A 15,221-nucleotide genomic window follows, 5' to 3' on the forward strand; every position below is an offset into this window, starting at 1 on the left:
ATAATAATCGGAGTGAGAGAAGAGCGAGCGAGAGAGTGTGAAAGAGTGAGAGAGAGAAGGAGAGTTGGGAAAAATATATACAGAAGAGAGAGAGAGAGATCGAGAGAGAGAGAGAGTCGAGAGAGAGTATGAGGGAGATTAAGAGAGAGAGAGAGAGAGAGAGAGAGAGAGAGAGAGAGAGGGAGGAAATAAAAACTATTATAGATAATGTTGACGCCGTAAAATGTTGTTATTTTTTATTTCGGCAGAAAAAGAAATGCAAAAAGCGAACGAAAGGGAGAGAAAGAGAGAGAGGGACAGAAACATGGACAGAGAAAAACAGAGAGAGAGAGAGAGAGAGAGAGAGAGAGAGAGGAGGAGGAGGAGGAGGAGGAGGAGGAGGAGAGGAAATAAAAACTGATGCAGATAACGTTGACGCCGTAGAATGTTTGTTTTATTTCGGCAAAAAAAAGTAATCTAAAAAGCTAGAGAGAGAGAGAGAGAAAGAGAGAGAGAGAGAGAGAGAGAGAGAGAGAGAGAGAGAGAGAGAGAGAGAGAGAGAGAGAGAAATAATAAAATTTAGTTAAATGTTTGAAATTTTCTTTTTCTTATTAATTTGTTTTTATTAATAATATCATTCTCCATGCCCCCCGCCTCCAAATTTAAACGAGCATTGAAAGAGCTCTTTTTTATTTTTTCAATATTTTGACCTTCATCATTTAGTTTCAAAACTACAAATAGAAACACGCACCCCTCGAGAATGTTCGTCTTTCTCCGGTGGAACTATCACACTCGACTAAATGTTCTGAAGAAAAAGTATTTATACTTTTATCGAATAAAAATAACGGAACTTACTTTGCTATATGTTATTGGATTATAATTATCCCTTCTAATTGTATGTATCCACATGGATAATTGTTCTTTCTTTGAACACTTTTGGTCTGTTTTTATAATTTCCACGGCATCTTTGCAGAACAACGCAACGAAAAATCATTTTTCATAAATCAACGAAACACGTATGCTCTAGTACGAGACTGTGGCCGTGACTTGGTCCTGCTGGCTGCTTCCTATACGTGATGTCATCAATAAGTTATTAGGCCTACTTATCTAGATGGCCTTGTCCCCGTTCGCATCACGTCCGTTTTTATTCACTTGTCTCATTTGCATATAACCGGCGATAGTCTGCGTCGTTCACGAGACCGTCAATCATAAAAACAACTGGGTGTCGTTATTTTAGCCTTTCTTTCCTTCGTTTTTATTTACACGACAGAACCTTTGAAGCACGTACAAATGCTAGCAAGGTAATTCATTTTCCCTACACAAAACTGATACTACACATTGCAATATTGACTTGCAGAAATATATAAAAAGAAATACATAAAGAAATCAGGCACAAGGCAATTCAAAAGTGTAGGAGAGGGGGAAATGTGTGTCGTTGGCCATTCTTGGTCACGAATACTAACAAATATCTTACTCTTGACTAGAATAATCTCAGTTACCAAAATACCGCATTCACACAAAGATATCCGCGAATTAATTTGAAATGTTATTGTTCACAACTAAATATACAAGGATTTCATTGGAGTGACACAAGAAATTGGTAAAGAAACAAAAAAATAAAATTGGTTAGTAAGGTCTTCTTCATGCACCCATTTCTAATGAATCATATGATTATTATTATGGCATTTGTTTTTTCCCGATATCTTTCTAGTCAGAATTCTTTCTTGAAAGACATCGGGTACTCACAAGAGGGACCACGTGAAGGTTGCTCACATCTCTAAGTAAAAGTGTTTTATGAAACGAACTGGATTCGAACGTCGCACACCGAGGTTGTCAGTCCGTGTCGTTAACCACTTAGCCACAGTAACTTTCTTATACTTTGATATGAGTCCTACTCTTTTGTTAAGTATGTTATCGGTATCCAGAGTATTGCAATATGGCTTTGCTTTTCGAAAACAATTTGCAAGCCTTGTATATGTCTTTGTAAACTAAAGTTCTCTTAAAAATTTTCATATATGCAGTTATGTACAAAACTATTACAAATAAGAGAGATTATTCTTGTTAATATAATTTAAGATGAAATATTACACCATTCTTTATTTCGATCAAACGTTTCATCTTTTTCTCATAGGGCATATTAATGTCGTCATCTATTAATTAAATTTGCTTTCTTTTTCTGACGCAATTCTGTTTTTTTCGCTGTTTAATTTCTGTCAAGCATTTTTTTTTGTTCTATTTTTTTTTTTTTTGAAAGGGAGGGAGAAAGACATCATTCTAGTCACGCGCACACAATCACGACACGCACGTACAACCATATAATCAAACAGTTATAAATGCTGCTGTTCGAGTAAAATCACTAAACATTGAGCGAACTGTTCCAATGATGCCGAAGTGCTCAAGGAAGATGTAGAAAAGAAAGTTTTTTTTTAAAAAATACCAACAACTTTATTTGAATTGTAAGAAAGGGGATCAGAAAACAGCGCACAGGCCCTTATTTGAAATTTTGAACACACAGAGACGTACACACACACACACTAACACACACACACATACATACGCACGCGCACACACACATATACGCACACACACACACGCGCGCGCGCACACACACACACACACACACACACACACACTGACATTTCGAAAAAGCATTATCGTCTGATTAAGCAGCATAACCCCTCTTGAAATTCAAGACGCTTCGGGGACTTCTTCACGATTTAAATTCGTTGAGCTATGCATTGTGAGTCAGTCTGATTTCATGCTCCGATTGTACCACGTCACCACCCATGTATTAATAAAACTCAGACACGATCTCGTCTGTGTGTGTACGTGTGTGTGCGTGTGTGCGTGTGTGCGTGTGTGCGTGTGTGCGTGTGTGTGTGTGTGTGATTTTATCGCCTAATTTTGATTATTACACAATGAATTAGTATTCATGTAAGGTAATGTTTAAAGGTCGCGTTCAAAGAAAAAATCACGACAAAAAATTCTGTTTAGAATACAAATGATTTTATGTTGTTTTTTTTTATCATATATAACTAAATAAGAAATGGTTTCCATTTAAACTCCAGTTAGTATTGTGCAAGTAAAATTGACAAAAGCACCTTTGAAATATGTCAATATTATGTGAATAAACCGAAATAAAACAAAATGGAATCTAACTTTTACCCGATGCTGTGTTTATTTATGTGTTTATCTGAATATCGTATAGAACGATTGTCGTAACAATACAAAGCTTAACCTCGCTTTTTAATTACGATCACATAGAAAACAAGTTCACCTAGTAACGCGACCGTTACGCCTAGATTAAGGACACATTATCTTAAAGGGAAATAACTCATATATATATATATATATATATATATATATATATATATATATATATATATATATATATATATATATACAGGGTTGCCCAAAAGTAGGTTTACAGTTATTAAACTACCTTTTATATGGTTACTTGCTAATTAAAATGTACAATGGACCTGTAAATGGGGAGAACTACCTGGACATGCTTCGTGAAGTAGTAGTATGTGGGAACATGCCAACCGGATGCTAACGTCTCCAGCGTAAGAGACAAAATAAAAAATCGTCGTTTGCACATGGCTCCGCGCATCGCTTCCGTTTGGAAAAAGAAAAATAAGATAACCATGAAAGAATTATCAACCAATGGCAGAGCTCCGCGCCGAAAATAAAGGCCTAAAATATCACAGCCGCTGGGAGCCGGTTTACGACTATAAAATGAGGGGACCAGAAAGAAAAGAAAGAGAGATTCGCCCAGCTGCGTCAGTGAACGCACGGGCATTCTTCCACCCGACCTAAAGAAATGAAGAAGAAAAAGAAAAGAAAGAGGAGATTCGCCCAGCTGCGTCAGTGAACGCACGGACATTCTCTCACCCGACCTAAGGAGATGAAGAAGAAAAAGAAATAAGGCACCAGTGAACTGAAACCGACGACGCTCTCAAGTTATGGGCCAAGACGCCTTCAATTCTAACAATGCCTAATTCACACAAACCAAGAAAAAGGAGGAGAAAAACACAGGAGGCGAAGACGCCGCGCTGCTAGTTGTTGATGAAAGTAGTCGCCGCTTTCAAGTTAAAAGCCTGGACACATATCACCGAAGTAGCACGACCGGCCACCCCCGTCGTCCGAAAAGATAAGTACGCTTACGAGCATTCACTCTTTGTTTAATTATACAAACCTACAAAAGTTCATTCCTTATCAATGCATACACACACTGGACTACCATTCTCAATTTTCCTACAATATTTATTTCTCTTCCCACGCGCGAACAAACAATAGTGACCCGAACTTGAGATGAAAACACATTTTCTTTTCTTGCTACAACACCAGTCCTGCAACGAACATTGGTTACATACGCGCGGACATGTTATAACTAAAACGTTCGTTTCTTTCAACAGCAAATAAACGACGTTTATCTTATCCATTAATTGAGTCTTTGTTTCCTTCAATTCCCATTCGTTTCATTATTCTTTTGTAACGGGATTGGGGTATTTATATATCCTAGTCCCCTACAAGTACCACAATTCAAAACTAAACCGTACTTTGATGAACATTTATTTCAGCAGGATGGAGTACCCCCACGTTATGAGTCTAGAGTAACAGACTACCTTAACCAAGTTTTTCCACAGCTTTGGTTCGGAAGTAGGGGCAGCGCCGAATGGCCACCACGTTCACCTGACCTAACCCCAATGGATTTATTTGTTGGGGGTGTTGTTAAGAACAAGGTTTATGAGAAGAAACCCAAAACAATAAATGATTTAAAAGATTACATTCATGTTGCATTTACAGAAATTGATGAAGATCGGAATTTGTGTCGCACTGTGTGTCAGAGTGTCCTGGAGAGATTTGAAGAATGTTGCAATGTTGAAAGAGGACATTTTGAGCATGTGAGAGGAGGCTACAAACATAAAATGGGATGCATTTAGGATAAAAAATACATAATGTTATGAAAAATATAGTCCTTTAGGTGGAAATTACGAGTACTATTAAGCAAGTAAACTTCCTGGACGTCGCTTTTTTTTTTAAAATTAATTATTTTTTTTTATTCAATTTTCACTCCAAACAAGGCACAGTGCCACTTTGAAGTAGGGGGCTATTACCAGGGACATAATTTGCGAGGGCCTTATGAAGGGAGATGAGTAGCAAGATGTTTGTTCACATTACACTTAAACTTCTGCATATCAGTACAGTTGGGAAAGCAGAATCCCGGAAGGGAGTTCCAAAGACTTGCAGTTCTGGAGAAGAAACTATTGGAGTAAAAGGCTTTCTTACACATCGGGATCTCTACTGTAAAGAGGTGGGACTTAGTTGCTTGTCGGGTTTGTCAGGGGTAGTCACGTCGAGGAGGTACAAGTGATTGCAGTTCATCAAAGCATTCACCATTAAAGTATTTGTAGAACAGGAAGAAGGATGCAGCATTTCGTCGATAGGACAGAGGCTGAAGCCTAGATGACAGTTCAAGAGCTATCAGGTTGGCGACTCTCTTTTGAACTCTGTCCAGGAGTGAGAGACAAGCAGCAGATGCACCAGCCTAAATGTGACAATAGTACTCTATACATGGGCGAATGGTGGCCTTAAAGAGGTACAGGATGCTTTCAGACGTAAGTAATTTTGTAGCACGGTAGAGAGAGCCCACCTTCTTTGCAGCAGCCTTGGCAATGCTCTCAATGTATCTATTCCAGTTCATGGTCCCTCTAAATGTTAGGGCGAGAAGTTTAAAAGATGTTCTTTCAGGCAATATGTTCTTGGGCATTGCTATTGGTGGTAGAGAAGGTTTATTGTAGTTATTGAAGGAAACAAGCTTAGTCTTGGCAGCATTGAATGTGACTATCCTCTAGTGTTTCTGCCATGTCCTTAGATATGTGTTCATTTGTTTTCCCCTCATGCCTGTTATAGAGAGTGGTGTCATCGGTAATATATACCCATCTCCGAAACAATTTTATCAGGGAGGTCATTTATGAATATCAGGAATAATAAAGGTCCAAGGATAGACCCCTGAGGTACTTCCGCATTTATATCATATTGTTTAGATGCATGACTGTCGAGGACAACTTAGATTTTTCTCTTACCTAAGATTTAATTACATTATGTATTCTTCCAGTCCTTAGAAGACCATCGTCCCATACCCTGTCAAAAGCCTTAGATATATCAAGGGCTACGGCTCTACCCTATCCTGTTTTGTCCAGTGAATGGTATATACGCTCAGAGACTACAGTTAAGATATCTGCTGTTGAACGGGCTTGCCTAAATCCATATTGTTTGTCGGTCAGGAGTTTAGCAGCTGTTGGGTGTTGGACTAGGGCTTGATTAACTAAGGACTCAAATGTTTTTGCGAAAAGCGAGAGGAGGCTAATGGAGCGATAATTTCGTGGATTAGTTCTCTCACCAGAATTCTTGAAGACTGGTACCACAGAAGCGGTTTTCCAGTAGTCGAGAAAGCAAGATTCGTTAAGGCATTTATTGTAACGAGATCTGGTCCACATGCTTTTGAGGTGTCTAGGTTTTTTATGGTATCATGTACCTGAGAATGGGTGATTTTCAAATCGTCTAGTGTGATGCCTGTCCGCAAAGGAAAGTCGGAAAGGGAGTGATGTGCCGGGTCCAGTGTGGAATTTGAGGCAAACCGACTGGCAAGCAGACTAGCCTTGTCGGTTGCGGTGCAAGCAACCTCATGATTGTTTGATAGTGAGTTGACTGCCCATTATTTACTACACTGCTGTTGATTTTCCAAAGATCACGGGTTCTTAATTTCTGTGCTTCGATGCGTTTTCTTGTGGTTTCAGTGTAATCTGTCTTAGCTGTGGCTATTACTCTCTTACAATTATTTCTAGCTTCTATATACTTCCGTCTGTTTGAACTGAACTTATGTCGGTTGAATCTGCGGAACGCATGCTGTCTTTGAGCAATGGCAGCTGCGCAAGCGGAAGTAAACCATTGGGGAGAGTGGGGCTTGCTATAGAATTTCCGCGTGGGAACATATGCTTCAATTGCAGTTTTGAACCATCAGTGGTCTCATTTGAACACTGTTCCGCTGGAAGAGAAAAGATATTTCGCCATGGGGCATCTCTGATGAGTTCCCTGATGGCTTCCCAGTCAGCCTTTTTGTAACACCTTCAGTTTTAGGGCGAGAATATAGGGTGATTTCTACCATTATCACAGCGGGATCAACATTTCCGAGTGGGCTGCGGGCATTTGTTGTACAATCATCGGGAACTGTTGTCACAAATAGATCTAGAAATGAGGCATGTTGATCTTGCTGGTCTGGGAAACGTGTCGGAAATGTAACCGTCTGAGATAGGGAATAGGATATAGGGAAGCTATGTGTTGTGCTACCAGCTACGCCTGTGTAATTAGAGAATCCAAGCCAGTTACTGTGTGACACTTACGTCACCCGCGTGTCGTCTAGTGGTGGAATGTTGTCCGATTGTTGGTCTCCGTGTCTCCTTGATGAGAATGTCAGCGGCCAGTAAACTGAAATAGACTCGTCGAGCGCTTCTGCAATCATGCAAAACAAATTAAAAAGACAAGTCGATATTTGTGTTTTCTTGCGCAAAATACCTTGTTATTACTAAAGGTTACAATCGTACGTTTCGGAATTCGCTATTAAGTTAGGGACTGGCCATTTGTTAACTGCAATGTTCTTCTTTTTTTTCGATAAAAAGTAAATAACTACGTGACAGGGTCAATCGATGAGACAGTCGGGTTTTTCGCTCGTTCGGACCCAGGGGAGCAAATCTCTCTCTGTCTTCTTGCGCTCAAAACTCTCTGCTTATATTGTGGGGGCGTGAACTATGCCTTCTCCTGATCGTCTTCTTTTTTTTCTCTGATTCGGCCCTTTAGCCAATCAGGATGCCGGAACCGCTGTCACTCAAATCTTCATCAGGCGGTCTATACCCAAACAAGGGGACTGTTTTCTTCTTCTGTTGGCAATCGAGTAGAATAGGCGGACCCCCAATCTCGGCCGGCGTGTGCCTAATGGAATTTGACGGGCCATTAAAACCAGAATGGTCTCGTTCAATTAACTTTGAGGGATCATAAAACTGAACCAAATCCAATTCCACAAAGGCCACGTGTCTTTTCAATAGAGGCCACTTACCCACCAGGGAGCAGCCAACGATGATCGCTTTGTAAATTGGAATTTCATTGGTACCCTTCCGCCACCCACGTCTTTGGCAATCGGCGCCTCGGCTGTCATGGTCGATTAGCGCCTACTGCTCTCTTGGCCAAAAGATGTGTCCTTTACAAATACCATTATGGCCTTATCTCCCTTTTTTTTTCCTTTTTTTCTGCTCGTTTACACCTGGGTTTTTTTGTTCTACGCCTTTTGTTCGCCCCACCGCCACCTCTTTCTCGGTCGCATGTTCTCTCTGTCAGTGTCTATTTTGTTGGGTGCATTTAGCTTGCAGTTTACTGCACCTTCGAGCCTGTTTCAACTGTGGTGGGCATTGAAGTCACCAAATACATGTACCTGTGCGCTAGTATCGAGGGAGAGTGCTATGTCTATGCTGTCAGGGACTTTGTTCATTAGGGTACAGTTCTGGGTTGAGGGAGAGCGGTAGAGAAAATTTTGATTTAGCTACTGATACATACAAACCAGACATTAAATAAAACGCTAATCCTACATATATCCATCCACTCTCCAACCAATTATCTTCTATTATTAAGCACATACCTAAATCAATCGAACGTAGAATAAATAACGCCTCCAATGAGGAATTGTTCAAGAGATACAAAATATTTATAACAATGCATTAAAAAAATAGCGGATACGAAAATGTCGACATTAAATACAATAGAAACAATATAAATACGATCAGATCTAGAAATCGAGGTAGAAAAATAATTTGGTTCACTTTCCCCCTTTAACCTAATGATAAAACAAAACTTGGGAATAGGTTCCTACATCTTATAAATATACACCTCCAACCAGGTAGTACATACTACATAAAATCTTTAACAAAATTATCTTAAAACTAAGCTACAGCGGTATTGAACACCTGGAAAGAATTATAAAAAGCACAATAATAAAATATTAAGGAATAATAATCCAGCTACGGACACTAGTAATAGTGCTAACAGAGACCTGCAATTGCCAAATACCGACCGAATACCCATTAAGCAACAATTGCCCTACATCCTCGGTGGTATATCAGGCTAAGATATGCACCGTAGAAAACCCCAAAATAGCAAAATTCTATATAGTTGTTGTCTCCCGAAGCATTTGGCTAACTAATTCTCTGGCCTACTGAGCTTGGATTGAAACTGCCATTTTCAGACAATGCTCACCTGGAACCGTAGATAGTTAACGCCTACATCTACTGCGCTACGGGCCTCGAAGGATTATAGTCCGCAAAAGAATGAATACATATAAATATAAAACTGTTTTCAACATTAGTATGATTACTAAAATGTAGAGACAAACATTTTGATTCACGTGGGCAAAAACTAGTATCGTTTTTGCCCACGTGAAAACCTATACAATTGTTAATTTGATGATTATTTATTTTTCATAATTGTCATCTAATATATGAAGTTATATTATAGAATTTTCACATTTTTTTTATTGATTTCACACAAATATACTTTATGTGACTTATATAACATTTTGAACCGTAGAACGCTCTTCCTGCTAACTGTTTTCCTCCCACGTATAACGTTAGTCTTTTCAAGATTAAGGTCATTCTGTCTTTTAGATAACCATCTTTTGTTCTTGTTAACTCCTTACATCAAGTGGCTTCACTTTTTGTCTGGGACGATTTACACACACACACACACACACACACATACAAAGAGTAGCGAAATGTCTGTGCCGTTTATATCTGTAAGCAAACATGTGGTTACCGTCGATGAAAGAGACAACTTTTCTTGAACAAAAAGAGACGAAATGACGTCATCTATCGATATCTGTTAGCTGAAGTGCTTACTGCTGACTTTTTGTCTTAATGGCATCTTGATAGTCTGCCCATTTTTTGTATTATCTATTTTGTTGTTTTTCAGTCCTTTTCGTGTAACCACTTTCTTAGTGTATTTAATCATCTTTATCTGTATGCATCAGAATTCAACTGTTCACTTACCTTTTGTGTATCTAAAGTCGTTGAGATAAAACCAACTAAACTTCAAGCAGCCGTTTCAATTTAACTTACCATTATCAAGGTATAAGTAAGCGAGAGAGAAAAAGAGAGAGAGAGAGGGAGGGAGGGAGAGACAGAGACAAACAGACAGACAGACAGACACTCTTCCAAAATAAATTGACTCCCGGATGACTATAACATGGTCATCTTCAAGTCTAATGCAAATAAATTCCTACTGAGTCGTCCATTTGGATAATCTAGTTCTACGCAAGCGTAGGGGGTCGTAATGTGGGCTGTATTTTTTTTTTAAATTAAGTTTTATGCAAAGGGAATAATAAAGAAGAGGAAGGATTTCATTAAAATTTACCTCATTTTTCTTTTTTTTTTTTTTTTTTTGCAAATGTTAACAATAAATATTAGACACCATTTAATAATTTTTTTTTCCTTGGTGTAAATTTTCTGGGTATTTATGGAACATAATATGGACACAACCTACAATTTGAAAAATTAAACATTTCAGAGTTACATCGAATTAATTAGCTTAGGATTGAACCTCGTAGATACAAATATATAAACATATACATATGCACACATACATAATTCTATATGAATAGAGATATGATGAAATTACAATTGTACATTATTAGAATTAATAGTATAATGTCTGCTTCCGACAGTTACCAGATCTCGATTGGTAATGAATATTTATTTACAGAAGAGAGTGGAAGGGAGGGGAAAAATGCAACTATCGGAAGTGACGTCATGGATGGAAGTGACGTCATGGAATAGCTCATTATTCCAGGCAGTAGGGGTGCGTCCACAACAATATGATAATTTAAATGAAATAGTGATATGTGGAGAGGCTAATCAAGATCGAATTATAACATAAACTCAATTAATAACAACTAAGTAAAATATAGATAAACTAGCGGGTGTACCTTGCGTTTCCCGGGTGTTTGGAGGTGAGGTGGTTAAATCAAAACAAAATGAAAAATAAAGAATAAGCGAACGTAATAATCCTGTTTAAATATTTATATATCTATAAAAGTAAAAATTCTTGTGTGTGTGTGTGTGTGTGCGTCTGTCTGTCTGTCCGTCTGCGTACATTTCCCTAACAAATAACCCGGTTAATTTTCTGTCTACAGACTTGAAATTAGACATACAAGGTATTGAGATTTGGTAAACTCTTTTTGATCGGTTTTCGGCCAGAAATTTTGATGTTAAGGGGTCAAAGTTCAACGATTTGACCTTTGAGAACTCTACCAAACTCCTCCGCCAATTTTGGGTCTAAACACTTGAAATTTTATATATAGGTTACTTGGACATGAATCTAACTTTATAATTGGACTTGAGCCCAAAACAGTAAATGTTAAGGGGTCAGAATTGGGGGCAACGTTTTAAAAAATTGATCTCTGCCGTCTTAAACAAATAACTCAGCCATTTTTTGATCTAAACATTTGAAATTTTACATAAAAGGGTTTTCAGACTTTCAGCAAGCTTTTTAGTCAGTTTTGGGGCGAAAATTTGGCTGCCAAGAGGTCAAAGTTGAAAGAGTTGACCTTTGCAGATTCTACCAAACCCCTCCGCCAGTTTTGGGTCTAAACACTTGAAATTTTAGATGTAGGTTACTTGGATATGTGTCAGACATTTAAATTTGATTTGAGCCCAAAACAATAAATATTAAGGGGTCAAAATTAGGGTAAAAGTAAAAAAAAATTGACCTTTGCGGTCTCTAGCAACTTTTTTCTATGGTAGCTAAGGAAGCCTATTATATAGAAAGGTAATGCCATACATATGCACACTTTTTAATATATATATATGCATATAAAGTTAAGAACAGTACATAGGGCCCAAGCAAAACCGGGCTGACTGCTAGTTATATATATAAAAAAACAGCGAACGTGATGCAAAATAAAGAATAAACGAGCGATGTTAAAATTTCTTTAAAAAATCGAAAAAACAAAAACAAAGAAAACATCGAGCATGATGGAAAGATAAAAAAAAAACGAACGAAAAAATGGAATAAATAACCCTGTTTCAATATTAAAACTTTAAAAATAAAAATATCTTGATATGTCGGCTCGAACGTGCAATCTTAAGATAACGACGATGCTACTATACCGACTGGTCTATGACCGCCTGAGCGAAACAAGTTTTTTTTTGTTTTTTTATATTTATAACTAATTTAAGAAAGAACTTTTTTTTGCGTATGTGTGTTTGGCAAAATTGTCATGAAGGAACGATTTTTTGCTAACCCTCCCCGTAGAAGAGTACCCAGTTAAGGGTGAAGGAATTAATGTTTTCGGCCAATTTTTCGACATTTGTCGTCCGAAGGTTCCTGTCGCCTCTGTCAAAAGTTCTTGCGATACATACATACATACATACATACATACATACATACATACATACATACATACATATATTTAAACAGATTTTTGCCCTGTATGTTATAGATAATGGAAACCAAATATTTAAATCCTATACGTAGATACATGATGTTAAGTGCAAAGTAAACTAATGATATAAAACTGTAAATAGTATATACAACAAAGACATAAGATTCAAGTAACATAATAGAACTAATAACATTAGTAAGTATCATAAACATATTGGCACCTGATAAACCATAATTTATTAATATAGATAGTTCCATAAATTGATAAATGCTACTATACTCTAAGTAGAATAAAAAAAGATTAAATTCATTTAATATAACCATGCGGCAAGCTGAACATCTTAATCGGAAAACCATAAATATGTAGTACATATTGAATTTTAGGTAAAATTTATTTAAGAAAACTGTAAATTTAGATGTACAGTAAAAGTTGTAAAATTAGATTAATAGTTTGTATGATTAATTAATCTAATATATAAAAGATTATATGTCTGTCTGTCTCCAAATTTTCAAACTCTATCTCTCCCGAAACTAAAAGTCGCAGAGCGGCACTAGAAACATCAAATGATTGGATTTTTTACGGGCCGTTCTTTTACGTGTTTTTAACCGGGTAAAATAGTTTCTAAGAAGTCAAAAATGAGTCACAATGTGTCTGTCTGTCTGACTATATTTTCAAACTCTATCTCCACCGAAACGAAATGTCGCAGAGAGGCGCTAGGGGCCTCAAATGATTGGATTTTTTACGAACCGTTCTTTTATGTGTCTTAAAAAAATTGAATTGAAAACATCGTTATGCATGTACATTAATTTAGTTTATACTTAATTTTTCATTTTTGATCATTTCATATGTGTGTCATGTTGGTACAGCCACCAGCTTTGAATGCTACAATTACTGTTTCGATTCTGGTTGATGGCATCATTTTTTTTTTTTTATACTTTTGAGATTATGACTCTATAATAATATATACGAAATCTGGACAAATTAAAATAACATATTGAAGCATATTTTTCGCTCAGGCAAAGCCGGGCGCCTCCTACTAGTCAGAGATAATCTAATATATAAAAGGCTATCTGTCTGTCTGTGTGTCTCCATATTTTCAAACTCTTTCTCTACCGAAACTAAATGGATTTTTCATGGACGATTTTTTAAGGGTCGGTTAAAATTGTTTTTAAGGGGTCGAAATTTAAAAAAAAAAATCGTTATACATGTTGTACGTTCAACTTATTTTTTTTTAATCAGTTCGTATGCGTGTCAAGTTGGCATAGTAGTAACGTGACCAGGTTTGAATGCTACAGTTTTGCTTTCAGTTTCGATTCTAGCTGAAGGCACTGAAATTTTTTTTTTTATTAAAAATTTTTTTTTTTTAGCTAAATACCAATTAAATATAACCAGAAGAAAATATGGAGAAAATGAATAAGTGAGTATAAATATACATATAATATTGGACAGCAAAGAATATACTAAATGAACAATTATGTAGAACGGGTTAGCAAAATAGGAAAACCTAATAAAAGAAAACAAGAACAGATTCAGTCAACTGAAATTTAATATAAGTAGAACACAAATTAAATAAAATCAGAAGATACTGAGTTTACAAGAATTACTTCCCTTTAGACTGGCAAGAAGAAAAAATAGAAACAAAGAATAACTTTACTTCAATTAATCAAAATTAAAAACTTAGCACACACAACGTAAAAAATAAGAAGAAATTATAATTTAAATACATATGCATATAACAAATGATATAACTAATAATGATGCTAGCAAAACTTATGAAATTAATTTAAATTCAACTATGAAATAAAACCTCTGCAAATGTAAACAAAAGGAAGAAAAAAATGTAAAATTAAGTTTCGTATCTAAGGAAAATCACTAACTAAGAACACGGTGACTGGAAAATATATGATAGGTACAATAATTAATATAACCTAAAAATAGGACTCGAGGAATGGCAAAATAAATAAAAACAAACAAAAAACAAACGGACAAAAAACTTTAAATAAGATGAAAATAAAGATGGATCAATAATAACACCAAAAAATACGAAAATAATTAATATGAGTTAAATTCTGTCTTTGTCGGATATATTTGTTTATTCAGTTTTAAAATAATCTGTGAGATGCATCATCATTATCATTGTCGTCGTCAGCAGCAAACAAACTTTTCATTTAAAGTTTCGAGCCGTTTACAACGCAAGCCTCGTGAATTCTGTCTTTGTCGGACATATGTATATATTGTATATATACATTATTACATACATAATGTATTATGTTATAAAATGTTATATTATGATCTATTAATATTAATACGCATATATAAGCATATAATATTAGTATGTACATGTGTAAGTTTATAATATGAGTATGTATATATATATATATATATATATATATATATATATATATATTTAAAATATCAATATATATGTTTATAATAGGTATGTATATAATATTAATATGTGTATATGCATGCATATAATATTTATATGTATATATGTATGTACATATAATAATATATACATGCATGTATATAAATTAATATATACATATGTATGTAATATTAATATGTATATATATGTATATTCTATGAATATGTATATATATGTATGAATATGTATATCGATGTTTATAATATATGTGCGAACTCTTTGCAACGACATGTGCGAAGTCTTTGTAACGACATGTGCGAAGTCTTTGTAACGATGTGTGCGAACCCCTTGTAACGAAATGTACGAACTCTTTGTAACGGCATATGC

The sequence above is a fragment of the Euprymna scolopes genome, chromosome 11 (genome assembly GCF_053919585.1).
Source record: "Euprymna scolopes isolate OS-2025 chromosome 11, ASM5391958v1, whole genome shotgun sequence".
NCBI classification, from domain to species: Eukaryota; Metazoa; Mollusca; class Cephalopoda; order Sepiida; family Sepiolidae; genus Euprymna; species Euprymna scolopes.